The sequence below is a fragment of the Asterias amurensis genome, chromosome 10 (assembly GCF_032118995.1).
Source record: "Asterias amurensis chromosome 10, ASM3211899v1".
Taxonomy (NCBI): Eukaryota; Metazoa; Echinodermata; class Asteroidea; order Forcipulatida; family Asteriidae; genus Asterias; species Asterias amurensis.
The window spans coordinates 10,187,493-10,203,466 of NC_092657.1; the positions used below are offsets into that span (position 1 = coordinate 10,187,493).

Here is a 15,974-nt window from a genome sequence, read left to right on the forward strand (position 1 = left end):
TTTCTCTCGACCGAGATGACCAATCGATCTCAAACAGGTTTCAGCAACTGTTTGGTAGAAAAAAAACAAAAACTCTGTAATGTTCCCTTACAGGTGCAAACATTTTGTTGTATTATACATTGCAAAGTATTAAAAAGTGTTGTTAACCAGTTGAATTGCATGGTGTTTTGTTTAATCTTATTCAATTATCGAAGATTTCTTGACTAATGTTATTCTGTCTACCATCATATTGTTCACATTGTTGTCTACCGCTTGAAGCACTGAGGAAGACGAATAAAAAGTAAGGAAGGAACTACATGTACATCAATATTTGTTTGTATGTAACTTACAGTTTCAAACTTCAACATTATACATTAGCTGGTATCAATATGCCTTTACAAACTGCCTGACATGGGAATAAATTGCATTCAAGTTGAAAAAGGCATACCTGGTCGACTGAAAAGAATGAAAATGTCCCATACTGAAACAGTAAACTTTAAGAAAGATATTATTACATCGTTACATATGGTTCTAAAAGTGAAGCTGTAATGTATAAAAATAAGACAAAAACACTTGAACACAAAAACAAAACAATTGACCTACCGAAAAGATAACCCTCAAACAGGTAAACAAATATTTCAATGTTAGTAATTTTAAAACACTCTTCAAAATTCACAGCAAAGCCCAGTTTATCCACCTGTAGCATCATAGAAATAACAACCGTTATGCAAAACATAACCTACCCAGATTAAGTAACCCAAAACTAGTTTCATGTGAAGTGTCATATCTTTATTTGATCACGACAGTAAAGGATGTCAAAGAAAGGTTTAAAAACCTTAGGACCACGTTCTCCAGGGAAGTCAAACGAACGAACCAAACAACCAAATCTGGCAGTGGTACAGACGATCTGTACCAGAGTCGCTGGGGCCATTTCGGAAGGATGGCCTTCCTAAGGGACTCGATCAAGGCTGGGAAAAGCCACGATACACTGGAGGTAATAATATAACACAATTCAAAAGGAGATGAGTAGCACATTTCGGTTTGAAAATTTTGATATTATTGTGACTTTCGATAAAGTTAATTTAACAGTAGGGCCTATAGTATAGTTTTCCTCCATGCATAGATCCACTTGTTTTCTTTCAAATTCGAGAAAGAGTGTTTCCTTTGTTTTTAGAATGAAGGTTCAATCAGTGAAACTGCTCAAACGGCTGAAACACTGCAACCCACTGTACAGCCGAGCCCGAGTACAAAGCCAAAACCGACAAAGAAGAGAAAGATGGACGCAACGGCAAGAGATACTTTGATGGAGGAAGCCATCAAAGTCATGACAAGCAAAGTAGAAGACAAGGCAGACGACGCCGAGGACTTCTTCGCGCGTCATGTAGCCATGTCACTCCGAAGACGTCCGCTGAATGCAAGAGAGCATGCAAAATTAGAAATCCAACAGGTCTTTCTCAAGTTCTGTGTTGTTGAGGATTAGTAGCAATATGGAGAGGCAAACTAGCTTGAATTTAAATACATGAAAAATAAGTAATTTGGCTGCTCATTTGCTGAGCTTGACAGAGAAAAAATATACCAGAATTACAATTTAGATTGAAAAGGTTTGGTATTTTGTTTGTAGTGCGTCCTCGGATGTACATTAAACTTACAAAGTTTGAAGGAAGACTTGCTGAGGTCTGTAGCTTTTGAAAAATTAGTAAAACATTGGCACGAAGTTAGCTATCATCTCAGTTTTAGCTTGTAAAGCGTATTACCTTAACTGGTAAGCACATTTTACGTGCTAAAACAAAAAAAAGGTCTTGAGATGAACAATAGTTTTCGTGATTTGTTTCACCCATTTAAAAACAAAAAATACAGCACCTAAGCAAGTAAGGGAATCTGTGGACATAAACAGTACACATTTATGTACTCTAAAATGTTTGTTTTTTGTCCTGCAAAAATTACCCAAAGCCTTGGCACATTGGTATTTTGTCAAAGACCAGTATTCTCACAAGGTGTATTCCAACATAGCATAACCGGTGAAAAGTTGAGCAGCTCATTGGTCATTGAGTTTGAAAGAGAATAGTGAACGAAGAAACACCCTGGTTGCATTACTTTGTGTGCTTTCAGATGCCTAATTAAAGGCTTCAGTTTTCCAAAATGTCAAAGCAGTTGCACACACAGGTCAAATAAACGTTATGCCAGCTTAGGTCGTGAAACTGTATTCAAATTTTCGTTCAATATTCCAAATATCCTAACGACACTTCAAAAGATGCGCCCTTACTTCTAACTGTACGACGCGGGAAGGGGAGACCGGCCCGCTAAGTAGTGGCGGGCGAACATTATAAAGATACAATAATCAGATGACGTCCAGTATAAAAGATGGATCTACATGTATTTACTCAATAATCTTAAAAGTATAGCAGTGCACAGTGCATAAAAAGCATTCAATATCCCACTTAATATTTACAACCCAACCTAAACTCAACATGGTTTACGAGACACAACCGTTGCAAATCACTCAGATATACATTTTTTTCTGAATAGCATAAAACAACTAAATACTCCATAGGCGGACTGAACACCGAGGTTTTAATTTTAAAACTTCATACAAGAAAGGCAAACTGAATGATATAGTCTCGGCGAGACACTTTCAAATCGGTTTGCTTTGAAATCCAGTTTTTGTTACCGATATCTCACTTTAACCTTTTACAAACTGTGATTACCATGGCCTTATAAAACATTAACCTGCCAACTCACTGCACCATCATTCGACATAAAATAACTTTCAAACTCCTTCCGTACATCCTTAGCTTCAGCGAAGTAGAAATTCGACCCACCTAAATTTACCGAGAGCATAGATTGAGATGGAAGATCTCCTCTCCATGATCCTGGTACAACGGTCCCACTTTGGACGTCTTCGTGGTCAATTATGTCAGCCGGGGAGTAAATATGACGTGTTGCTGACGTACTGCACAGATAGTTGTGAAGACAACACGATGCCAACACCACTTGTTCTACTTTCTCCGGAGCCAGATTGATTGGAGCCCTGAAGACTCTCCATCTGTTAGCAAGAATACCAAATGCATTTTCAACGCATCTTCTTGCCCTTGACAATCTGTTCAAGAAAAAAACGGACACAAAGTTTTTTAAAAACGCATTTCATAATTTTTTTTGTGTTAGCTGGGACATGAGCAGATCACCATTTTGAGCCTGTCTGTGTTTTCTTGGCTTGAGTAGAATCCCCCTTCTTAAGTAGTGACTATCTCCCAGAACGACAACCACGCTCCCAATCAAGCCCCTCTCAACCTGGCCTGGTCACTTGACAAGCAAACAAACAAACCAACCTGTAGTTGAATATGCGTGTTGAGTCTTCGAGGTTGCGTCCAGGGTACGGCTTCATGAGGTAGGGTTTAAGGCTGAACGCATCATTTGCAACAAAGACATACGGTATCGGTGTTTGGCGCGAAGGAAGGGGTTCAGCTTGAGGTACTTTCAGCTTGTTGTTGGAGATGGACGAACTCAAGCTGCACTTATTCCAGACGCCCCCATCGCTGACTCTGCCGTTCGTTCCGATATCTACATATCGGAACATCAAATCTGCGTCAACTACTGCCATCAAAACAATTGAATGGGTGCCCTTGTAGTTGTAGTAGTACGAGCCGGCACTTGCAGTTGTAGTAGTACGAGCCGGCACTTGCAGGGGGTTGCATTACAATGTGTTTTCCGTCAATTGCTCCGAGACACATTGGAAAGTTCCACATGTCCTTGAATTGGGTGGCTACGGCCTTCCACTCACTTACTGTTTTGGGCACACGCAGATAATCTTTCTGAAGCACACTGGCAAGGGTTTGGAAGTCTCAGAAACGATGCTCGAGATACACTGGCGACTAATTCTAAAGTTAAATGAAAGTGACTGGAAGGTTTCCCCAGTGGCAAGGTATCTGAGAGTCACAGCTAGGCGCTCTTCGGGTGAGATGGACTCTCGCATCAGTGTACTTTCTTTTTTTATAAGATGGCTGATAAGCTGAGCGAGATGATGGAAGCTTCTGCCGTCCATGCGAAGCCATGACCTGTCAGAATTAAACACAAATTTAAATGATAAACAACGAACTGCGAATAAACCAGAATTATCAAAATTCAAAAGTCATCACAGGCTAATACCGGGTGTCTCAAAATAAACTATATACACCTTTGAAACGGCTGCCGAATAAAACATCAACTATTCTGTGGCAAAATGTTTATGTGTATGGATAGCTAATGGTCTCAACTTTGATATACATCTAAACCTTTTCCTCCAGAATAATATACTTTTTATTCGGCAGCCATTTCAAAAGTGTATAGGAATATTTTGAGAATCATGGTATATACTGGGTGTCTCAAAAAAAGGTATCCATGAAGAAAATCAAGGCATAAATTCCATAAATAAAAAAAAGCATGAATAAAAACATTAATAAAAGTCTGTGTCGATTTTGTTCAGCTGGAAAGTGAACCAACTGCATTTTTACACCACAACTTCCAAGACAATGGTGCTCCATGATGCGTAACCCTCTAATTTATGCAAAGGTATCATTGAAAAGCAAAAGGCTTCGGCTTTAAGATGATGTCATGCTTTCTGCTGGTAAACATATAGTCTGGCCATAAAAACCCTTTAAAGTAGGATTACCGATTTTAAAACACCCTGTATAGTGTGCCGTCCGTATAATTATTCAATTTACTATATATATACCCTTTTAGTAACCGGTTTTTATTATTGTTTTATTCCATCGAGATTGTTAAAATTATCACCATATTAAATAAGGCCTGTTGTGACACCCATCTGCAAAAAAATTCAAAGCCCGCTTCCTCCAGTTCTCGGAGCCAAACTTCAAATTGTTTTAATTCAATAGAGCTCGTACGACTTTAAGGTCGCCACAGAACGAATACAAATAAAATGCGTTACCTGTAGCTTTGGTTATCCTCCTCCGAGAGCTCCTTTAGTAAGTTGGCAAAACGACCTTGCTCTTTTCTACGGAGAAGCCAGTTTCTTGCCCACAATCTCTTTTGTGGCGGCTGATTTTCATCCTCCAACAACAGCAAGACCAACAACGCAGACACCTTCTTTTGTTTTGACATAGCTAGCATATGCCTTTACAAAACTGTACCAACGGAAACAATGCAGATGAGATACGTCCGATGATGCTAAGATGACAACGAATACGGTAAGTGATTGCGTTATCCGCGTGTTCAAATTTTTCTCGTGCATCGTTTGATTGCCTGATTTGCAATTTGATTGCGCGCGCGTTGCTTCAAAATTGCCGCGTGTGTCATCAAAGTTGCGTCAACAAAAGTTGACTCGACGTTGCCAGAAAAAAAATTCCGGCGACCTGGTTGCCAGTAAATTGCCCCGTGTGACAAGGGCTTTAGAAATAGAATATTATTTGAAACATATCTTGTACCATTTTAACAATAGGAAAGGAAATTGGCCTACACTCCAACCAAGCTTTAATTTTGTCTCTGGGGGTAGTACTTGGTTGTTAAATCGTTTATTATTTGGCTTAAATAATGGAATAATGATGGTTTTAGACCAAGAAGTGTGTTGGAAACGGAAACTTGTGATGTTGGGATGGGGGTTTTGTTGGTCGTCAAATACCCAAATGCAATTGCCATAACCTTTGGCAAATGGTTCATTAACCAGATTTTAGTTAAAAGTCAAATAAACGAATAGAGCATGACAATGTTTTTGGTTAAAATGATTTTTCAAATTCATAAACATAAGAGAAAGTCTACTAACAAAGATCCTTTACATATTAGGAACTAAATTACTTTGAGGCCAACATTCTTAATTCTGGAAGTTAACAAAAAATAACATGTATCCAAGATAGCAGTACTGAGGTATTTTCATACTGCTCTAGTTACTAGAGGCACATACTGTCCAAACACGCCCATAAACAACCAACCTCACTTCAACAATGTGGACCTCGGGCAGATGCAGCGCAGGAAACAGTGTACAATACAGAAAGTGTTGATGAGGAAAATGAAGAACTGACAGATGTCACTTCAAAGCACCAATGCATCCCTGCAACGTGAAACAGTGGCGCCCTAACTGAGTAATATGAATGACTACATCTCATCACTGAAAAACCTTGAGGGTAATTTCATGTATGAGACACCAAGAAAGACGGCCTTCATAGGTTTCCTTGCGGCAATCAAGAGTCTTCAAGCCATGTATGACTCTCTTGTACGTTGTGCACATCCAAAAGTCAAGATCACCTAGAGTTGTTTTTCTGTGCTGTGCGTTCAGCTGGTGGAACCAACAACCCTACATCTGGCCAGTTCTCAGTTGCTTACAAGAGGTTGTTGATTCTTCATGGGGTAAAGGGATAAAGAGTCTTTTAGTCTTTTTGAAATTTTGAGTTTGACTGTCGAAGTCAAAACTTCAAAGAGGAGTACAGCGACCCAGTAGGTCTGTGAATATGATAGACCCAGCAATTAAAGAGTTTTAGAAAATAAACTCTTATATATTTTAAGTTCTAAGCAGTTTAGTCCATCCATGCCTTGTATTGACATATGCTGATCATGAGGATCAGTACGCTAAAAAATGCCTACACAAAACTGCGATGTAATCTTTGCAGTCAGTAATGGATCAAAGAAATTCACATTTACCTTAAAAAACAGCCTTCACAGATACCTCTTGGCCAGCTGGTGGGAATAGAATAGGGAATAAAGTGAAGGGTGAGATCAGATCACGTTCCCGTTCGCATCTTCGCGTTTGTTCACATCGACATCCGGGTTTGTTGCCACTGAAACCAGAGCTGAAACTGTAAAAGAGCGACCTCCATAGACTAAGGCAGACTACATAATATGGACGAAACTAATTTGCTGAAAGGGGGTTTAGCTAAAACACAAAATTCAAGGGCTTCCATTATAAAGACATTGCATCGCGGGCGTGGACGAAATTTAAGGGCTGTGAAACAATTATTAAACCTCATGTGAACGCAGGCCTCCTCCTACTATTTCAAAGCACAGAATTCCCGCTCACGCCGCATCTTTTGCGAGTATACAAATGGCCTCTGCGTCATCGCGCGTGCGTCACGGCTGCGTGCACTGCGTATGCGTCGAAGCGCTATCCATTCAGTTTATAGATATCAGTGATCACACACTGGGAATTCTAAATCGGGGACTTAATTCTTACTCGGCCGTAAAGCGATATTTTATGAATTCGGAATTTGGACATTCTTCGAACACGGGACACACGTCGAGGGGTCGTGGGTCGAGGTTTTTTTAGAACAACCCTATGTAGAGGAACTCTGTGCTGCACTGAACTGCTCGGCAGATACTGTTATCATTGTGGCTGGCAGTGTTTACATCCACAGCTATAAATTGGTACCAGAGTGCATGCTGCTCACAGATTGGAGCAAGTCAGGACCTCAGTATGTGAAACTGCAACACATACTTGTAGTGGCGAGCAAAGGCTTCGTTCTGCATCCATGGCAAACAACTTACCTCAACAGACACATGCATGCACACACTTTCCAATCAGCCGCTGGACTCGCCCTCATCAAAGAGCCTCAAGATCTTCTTGTTTGTCGGCCATTTCACACATCCAATAGTTTCAACATTAATGACCAGTGTTGGTACATCGTTGCACCATTTCATTTGATTTAAACAATTATGTCTTCATTACCGCTTTACATTTACGTTTACATTGCAACAGCGCTCTATCATCCCTCAATGTCGATATTGTTTACTCCATTGAATCTATAATTGGTCAATATATTTAAATAGGCATTGAAGTCTTGTTGTAGCGTTATGAGTCCAACTGTGTTTTTGTGTAAAAGGGTTATTTGTATTTTGAACATAGATTGTTGTTCAGACCGGTGCACAGTCGGATGAAGCTTCACCTGACTGCAAATTAATACTTACCCTCTTACTTCAATTGTACACTTTAAAAGAAACATATTCACATTGGTTGTGTGTGTTTTTCTTTGTGTTGTTTTGTTTATGTTTTTTGTTGGGTTTTACTGCGCCTTGAACACCCAGCAGGGTGGATAAATGCGCATTACAAGTCTTATTATTATTATAGTTAATATTATTAATGAGGAAAGCAAAATGTTATACTCAACTCGAACAGCCAATGAGACTAAATTTCTAACAGTGAAGACTTGAATCTTTGTGGTCAAGTCAAAACCTTCAATATGAGTCGACTTATTTCCCCAGTTGATATTGTTTCTTATTCTTTTGTATTGTTTTTATTTATAAATAAGTAATTTTTCAAAATCTATTCACAGGATTGCAAGACGATATTGAGCGAGTCTGCCGACGCAAGAAGTATTGAGCGAGTCTGCCAATGGAAGAAATTGCCATCAAACAAATTGAGCAAAATGGTTTCTCACTCGCAAAACAAGGCAAATCATAGTCCATATTTTAGTTGGACATATCATCAACAAGTGTGGGGAAAAAAGTGAGGACAGTTGTTGCCATGTAAGCACCATAGTTTGGTAATTATGTTTATTTTCAAATGCCATGTTACATGGAAAACACACTTTGAAAAAGCTTTCAACTCATGAACATATTCGCACCATTACACTCATAAACATATATTATGTGTAAAATATTGTACGGCTAATATCACTACCTACGTCTTGTCTGTTCTGTGTCTTTCGCCAAGTTTACTTGAAGATAAATAAATACGTCTTAGCGTGTCTGCGTCCCATATCGAACTCTGCCTTATATGGGACGCAGAAGCCCTTTATTTTCCCGTATTCTACTCGTGCTTGTGTGATAACTTATATTAGATTGCAGCAAGAACTTTGGTGATTGGTGACTCTTGTCAGGTTTATTTGACATGATAACTTGATTTACCTAATCACATTGAACAAGACTTTGCTGCCCAATTCCGTGCTGTTACATCAATCTTCCAGTAGAAGTGGGGAGGAATTGACGAAAGTGTAAAACCTTACTCAAACAAGATGAACACAGTGTGGCAAGAGTGCCTTGAATTAGATCTTCCTGTGCAAGCAGATGCCCTTACGGAAGGTATTTACCAATTATAACAATGTTTGCCAAACAGAAGGCTACTATTTTCAAAACTTGATTATAAATCTAACAAAGACATTCAAACGAACAATATGGTTGTTCGTAGTACCCCCACAATCATGTCAATCATGATAGGCACACATTTTCATCTTAACAATGATTTGTATTTTCTTTCATAAGTTTATATCCCTTGTAGGGCAACATAAAACAGCATAGTTTGTTGTTTGATTTTCCATAATCTTATTTTTTTATTAAGACTGATTAAGAATGATAATTGTTCTTAGTCATGGCTGTTGTATCGTCTCACTCTCCAGTTGAACAAGTCGAAGGGTGGCTTCATTGAATTCACTGAAACAAATCGGATCTCCTCTATATAAGACAATAACACAGTCGGGACTGAAACATGCTGCTATTAATACTGTTATTTAAGTAAAACTACTGGTGACCCTCTAAAGTTCATTGTGGAGTACACCCTAATGCCCAAGATTAAAACTACCCAAGTTTAAAAAATATATATTCGAGTACCATGCAGCTGAGCTCTGCATGTTCAATACTTGCATAATATTTTGGAAACCACTACTTTCCCACTAAACGATTGACTCAATTGTTTGTTTTGTGTCCCTTTTTTCAACAGAAGAAAAGAAGAACGTAGCAATGCTGCAACTACCCTTTTCATTTGAAACATGGAGCAAAGAGAAGGGAAGAGGGTGGGGCACTCCAGGACTGTTTGATGTCTTTCATTAACATGCAACCGGTATGTGATGTCAGTTTGTTTGCTAGATAACAGGTACTGTAAACAATATTTTCCACTAGTTTTAGATCCCCCTATATTTGTATATATCTCAACAAGTGGTCCGTATTCTTTATAGGCTCACTCCCATTTCAGTAAACACACCGTACACACCTGACCACACATTGACTTTTTGAGATTTTGTCAGACTCTTAATTTTGCAATGTTAAGTTGTTAGCTCTTTCAGTTGTCTGATGTGAATTTGTGGAACAAAGGTGTCTTCATTTTGTTGTACATGTACTGCAAAATAAAATAGCAAACTTGCAGAACAATGAGGGATTTTTGAGTAGTCAAATTTACTACAAAAAGTGTATGGATTTATTCTCCAACTCACTACAGAACTTTTTCTTCAGTTGGATCAGGTGCACTCACAGCACCCATTGAGTTGCGGATGCAGGTTGAAAGGCATGATTTCAAGGGATGGAACCTCCTGATTGAGTAGCCCTTGAAACCCTACAGCATCCCCAACTGCTCCGCTGTCGGTTTATTTATCACTGCTAGGTTTTCTGACAATGGAATAGATTTTAATACTGCTAAGCTAGAGTTTGTTTTAAATAAAGCAGTCGAGTATGTGGATAATGTGCTTTATACATGTGAGCAAGTGAAGTGATGGGCCTATTTACACAGGTGTGTAGTTGCCAACAAATCTTGCAAAAGTGTAGCACGTCAGTATGGCATGGTGCAGTAGCTGTCCATACTGATTAACAAATTCTTTTTTTTTACTGATCAAAGATGTCTATTCGGTTTGTTGGTGATGGTTGCAGTACATTTGAAATTGTAACTATTGTAAGTACGCCAACCAGTTAAAAACGTTTTCATAGTTTAACCACCCCCACCTCTTAAATGTTGGATTCACTAGCCCTTCATCAATGGTTTTTAACTGTTTTATGCAATGCATACCTATTACTAAACATAAACCGATTACAGAGCAAGCATGAAACAGTAGTTGGGCATCATGGAAACCACATGCAGGAAACATGTAAGTTGGCAAAGCTGGACTCTTCATGATGTAATTCTGTGTAAACTGGAGAACTACTATATCTGTGTTCAAACTGTATTAAAACTGTCATCATTTTCTTACTATTGGTGTTCCCAGACTCTTCATTTATCCGTTTAGATGTGCACTTTTCCACTTTTTGGGCGACCTTACTCTCAATAATTACATAACTTTGTTACAATACTAATTTTTCAATTCCCGGAAGCTCTTAGATTTTGATTTATTCACAGACAGGGAAGAACGCACCAACTTGGTATGCCAAAATTATAAAAAAAACTGCTAAATGGCTAGCAGTTACCTTTCACAGCGATCAGTCTGTCATTCGGGAGGCCAGGTTTGGAAGACTTGTCTTTAACTAGTTTACAAATGTTCCCTTGCAACGAGCAAGTCGTGAGCTCGTCTGTAGTGAAAACTCCGGTAAAAATCCCTTTTAAGAATTTCCTTGGGCAGTCCCCGTTTAGTAGTTGTATCTTTTCAGCTGGTAGGAGTGTGCCATCAGCCAATGTTAACTGTAAAAAAATGACATGACATTGAAAAAAATAAGCAATAACAATTAAGCCTTGTTGCATGGGACAGCCGATTACAATAAATAGCTGATAATGTTATCACATCCTTCAAATTAAAACCTTTCAGTAAAACTTTTGGAAAATTTGTAACTGGCATTTATTAAAAAACTTTAATTTTTAAAATGTTGAATACAAAATACGTCCATTTCCAAATGGCTGAGCAATAGATTGAGTAAGAACCATGTTGCATGTTGGTTTTAGAACAACCCCCATTTTGGTACCGAGGGCAGTACCCAGAAAATGTTAAAATGTTAAAATGAGTCTTCATAAGAATGTGGCTCATGAGTTCTTTAATATGCCTCACTGAGGGGCAGGATTTATTGCTAGAATTGAGGGCAGAGACACTTGCACTCATGCACTCATGATGGGGTATGTTAGTATACTGTGATGAAACATCAGAAGTAACCAAAATAGCAGTCAGGTATTTGGTGCTTGACCTCATCTAGTTTGTGGAGAAAGTCTGGTATCCGGAAGTCTGGATGAAGGTCTGGATGAAGGAAGGAATACGGCAGACTAAGGGTTTGAGAAAGCCATTACAAACTCAGAAATGAGCTGTGGGGCTACCATTTGCTAGAAACAATTGGTCTCCCCGGGTTATTGGGCTTGTGTATCTTGGGTAGAAGGTAGAACCTTGCTGTACGAGGGTCGTGTTGGAGAAGATAGTTAAGTGTATCTTTCTCGATACCATTGGCATTATAAATTCTAACCAGGGTGTCACTGACATCTTGGGAGAAAGATTCAGTGGGATCAGTAGCACATTCAGTGTAATGATCAGTTTTGCTGAGCTGTCTGAGGCCCTCAGCAATATAGTCATGTGTGTTCATGACTACAACTGCGGACCCCTTGCGAGCCCGTTTAATCACTACGTCTGGTGATTGGCGGAGTTAAGTAAGGGCATGTCGCTAGTCTTAGGGGAGGTTATTTGAAGTAGGGGTACTGGGGACCTTATAGATCTCGGAGTTAACTGTTTTCATGTATGTCTCTAGAGACGCATCTCGGTTCTTAGGGGGTACCCAAGAACTCTTTCCTTTGAAGGGGTTACGGGTAATAGGTTGGGTCTCCAAAGATGACTCAGAAGGGGGAGCAATGGTGGTTTTTTGCTATTGTCAGGGTTCATACGGTCCTTGAAAGTCCTTGAATTTCACTTTTCATTTTTAAGGCCTTGAAAGTCCTTGAATTCCGAAAAAGGTCCTTGAAAGTCCTTGAATTTCAAAATGTGCTCCCTAAACAAATTATTGATATTAAATTTTAACCAAAATGGTAATAAAATGTGTTTTTTTTTAATTCCCTTTTTCCTTGTTTCAAAACCTGTTCCGATTCTAAAATCGCAAAGTGAAAATGCACATTTTGATTTTTACACGACCGGCACGTATTGAGAGTCGGGTCCCTATCGCCCTAAATGGGTATCATCGCATAATTCGCATTAGCCAATAACAGACGACCTTTTAACGATTTTTGGTTGAAGTTTTCATAGACCCCTGTACAGATAGGAAAAAACAATGCATTCTGGGATTGGAAGCGATGTTTTGGGATGTTCGTCACGCATAAAACGTGCTTAGCTTACTCGTAAACTCTCCCAAAATGCATCATAATCACCACTTCCGTCTGTAAAGGGGTCTATGACGCCATTTTGAGACGTGCATGGTTGTGCGTCTGTGTACGACTTCGGAAGTATTTTATTTTGCAAGATAAGATGCCGGGGAACTGTCATTTTCAGGATTCATGGCTACAACATGTTGATTACGGAGCATGGCTTCTCAAAGTTAGCGGTGATCGGTATTCAGCTAGGTGCAAAGTGTGCTTGTCAACTTTCAGCATAAAATTTTAAAAAGCAATTTCACGCATACAATTGCATCCAAAACAAGAGGTTTCTGGGTCCTATGGGATGCGACGAAAATACCTTAGATGGAGAAATTGCGTGTACCATTTTGTTTTCCTCTTGTTTACAGTTTTTCATAGTATGATAATAAGCTAATTTGCATATTTCACTAAAAACTTAAATTGACTGTAACTCCTTATTGCAATGATTAATGAAATAATTTATAATTTATTGATTATACTTCTACCAATTAAAGATTGGTGATGAGCAGGGTTAAGGCTACCGTGTGTAAGTGTTGGGCACAAGCATTTGCAGCTTTCTAAATTATGCTAATGAGCTCATTTGCATAATTATTTTGTTCAAATCATCAATTTAGCTTGATCTTGATATTTATTCAACTTTTAATTACCCTCTTTTTCTGCAGGTGCAATGGTGAATATTCATAGTTTCTTCAAGTCTAAAGAAACGGGTGCAGGTACTGCAGATACACCCTCAACATCCTCCTCCACGAGTGAAAGTGCTCCCTCAACATCATCTTCAAAGACTCAAGTTGTTCTACCATCATCCATTTCAAAGACTGATAACCTCAAGGCAGAAATATTGTGGTGTTTGAAAGTGGTGGAAGACCATCAGTCTTTTAATTCCTGTATAGGAAATAATGAACTCTTCCAAAGGATGTTTCCTGATTCGTCAATTGCCAAAAACTTCCAGTTGTCGGCGTCAAAATGCAAGTACATGACAGTCTTTGGCTTGGGACCTTATGTACAAGACTTGGTACGTGCCCACATCAAGGAGAGCTTACATTATGTTATTTTATTTGATGAGAGCCTAAACCAGAAATTGCAGAGTAAGCAGAAGGACTTTCTCATTAGAATCTGGCAAAATAATGAAGTCCACACCAGATATCTCACGTCGGTCTTCATAGGACATGGTACTGCTTTGCACCTCAAGGAAAGCTCACAAAGGTCCTTCAAACTTGTGGACTAAGTAAGTTGTTACAGATTTCAATGGATGGACCAAATGTGAATTGGCGCATGTATGAGGACTTTGGTACTGAATATAAAACTGAACTGAAGCAAAATGTACTAAACCTTGGATCATGTGGTTTGCACATTGTCAATGGCGCCTTTGTTACAGGAGCAGTAGCAGCAGATTGGGTTGTAGAAAGTTTTCTGTCGTCATTGTTCTATCTCTTCAAAGATTCCCCAGCAAGAAGAGAAGACTTTCAGAAGAATACTGGCTGTAGTGACATGCCTCTTAGATTCTGCAAGACTAGGTGACTAGAAAATGTTCCCCCGGCTGAGAGGGCCATTGAGATCTGGGAGTCTGTAATAAAGTATGTAAAAGCAGTGGAAGGGAAGAAAATTCCAAAACCCACAAACAAGTCATACTAGGTTGTACAGAAGTGTTCAAAAGTTGTGCTGTTTCCTGCTAGACTTCACTTCTACTTGTCAGTGGCAAAGATGGTGAACCCATACCTGACTGATTATCAAACAGACAAACCCATGATGCCATTTATGGCAGATGACCTAACCAGAGTGTTATCCAGTATCATGAAGAGGTTTCTGAAACTAGACAAAGCAACAGTGAATTCAGCTTACAATTTGATCAAGGTTGAAGTAGATGGTGAAAGCATTCAGCGGCCTGTTAGCACCATAGATATCGGATTTCATGCATCCAAGCTTGTCCAAGCGTTGAAGGTAAAGAAGATCAGTGAAAGGCAGGCATTAGAGTTCATCATGGACGCAAAGAAGTTTCTTTCGACTATGACTAAAAAACTCATTGAAAGATGTCTGTTGAAGTATTCGCTAGTGAGGAATCTCTCATGTCCAGACCCAAAGCAAATGGTCAAGAACAAGGATGGAGCAACTTCAAAGATGAAACGTGTGATGTCTGTACTGCATGATGCTAAAAGGGTTGGAGATCATGACATAGATGATGTAGTCAGGCAGTATGCAGAGGCGTGTGACTCTGCAGCCAGTGACCCTGCCATGGCAAACTTTAACAAGCAGACAGAGAGACTGGACGTAGTGCTCTACACCTTTTTCACAAGCAAGCCAGCATTCAGTAGTCTTTGGGAGACAGTAAGCATGTTACTGATTCTGTCCCATGGTCAAGCCTCAATTGAAAGAGGATTCTCAGTTAACAAGCATGTTGAAGAGGATAATATGCTAGAACAGTCTCTAAAAAGCTTGAGAGCAGTGTTTGACCATATCAAATATGTTGGCGGGATCGAAAACATTTCTCTTACAAACAAGTGATAATAAGAGGAAGGAAGCAGTTGATCAATTAGAGGAATTCAAAGCAAAGAGAGTCCGACTACATATTGATGTGAAAAGTCTCCAAAAATCAGCAGATGAATATGCTGACAAAGCAGAGGCAAGAGGTCAGAAAGTGCAACAGTTTGCGAAGGACTACTAAAGACAAAAGTGCATCCATAGAACAGTTAGATAGACAGATTGAAACTCGGCTGAATGCCATGAGGAATTCGTAGAATTCATAAACTAACTACATTGTAGGTATGTAACTAGTGGATAATAAATTTCTTATGGTTGGCCTGGACATTCATACTAATACGTTTCTTGTTCTGTTTGTCCATTACGGTGGACCTTAAGTGATTGACGTTAGACAGTATGGTATCTATCTGTTCATACTCTTCAATAGAGCATGACTCATGGATTTGAGACTCAGTGTCCGTTATCTCAAGTAACTGGTAATCAATGGATTGTTGTTAAATTACCTACTTCCAAAGCAAAGCACGGTCGCATTGTATCTTTTCTTTGAACTACCTGCTGCTGTATACACACAGCTCAGGGATCACTGGAA

General features: G+C 39.2%; 1 pseudogene; it reads left to right on the plus strand.

The window, feature by feature from the left end:
* The first annotated feature begins 13,022 nt into the window (after positions 1–13,022).
* On the plus strand, positions 13,023–15,642 carry LOC139942646 (uncharacterized; annotated as a pseudogene).
* The last annotated feature ends 332 nt before the right edge of the window (positions 15,643–15,974 follow it).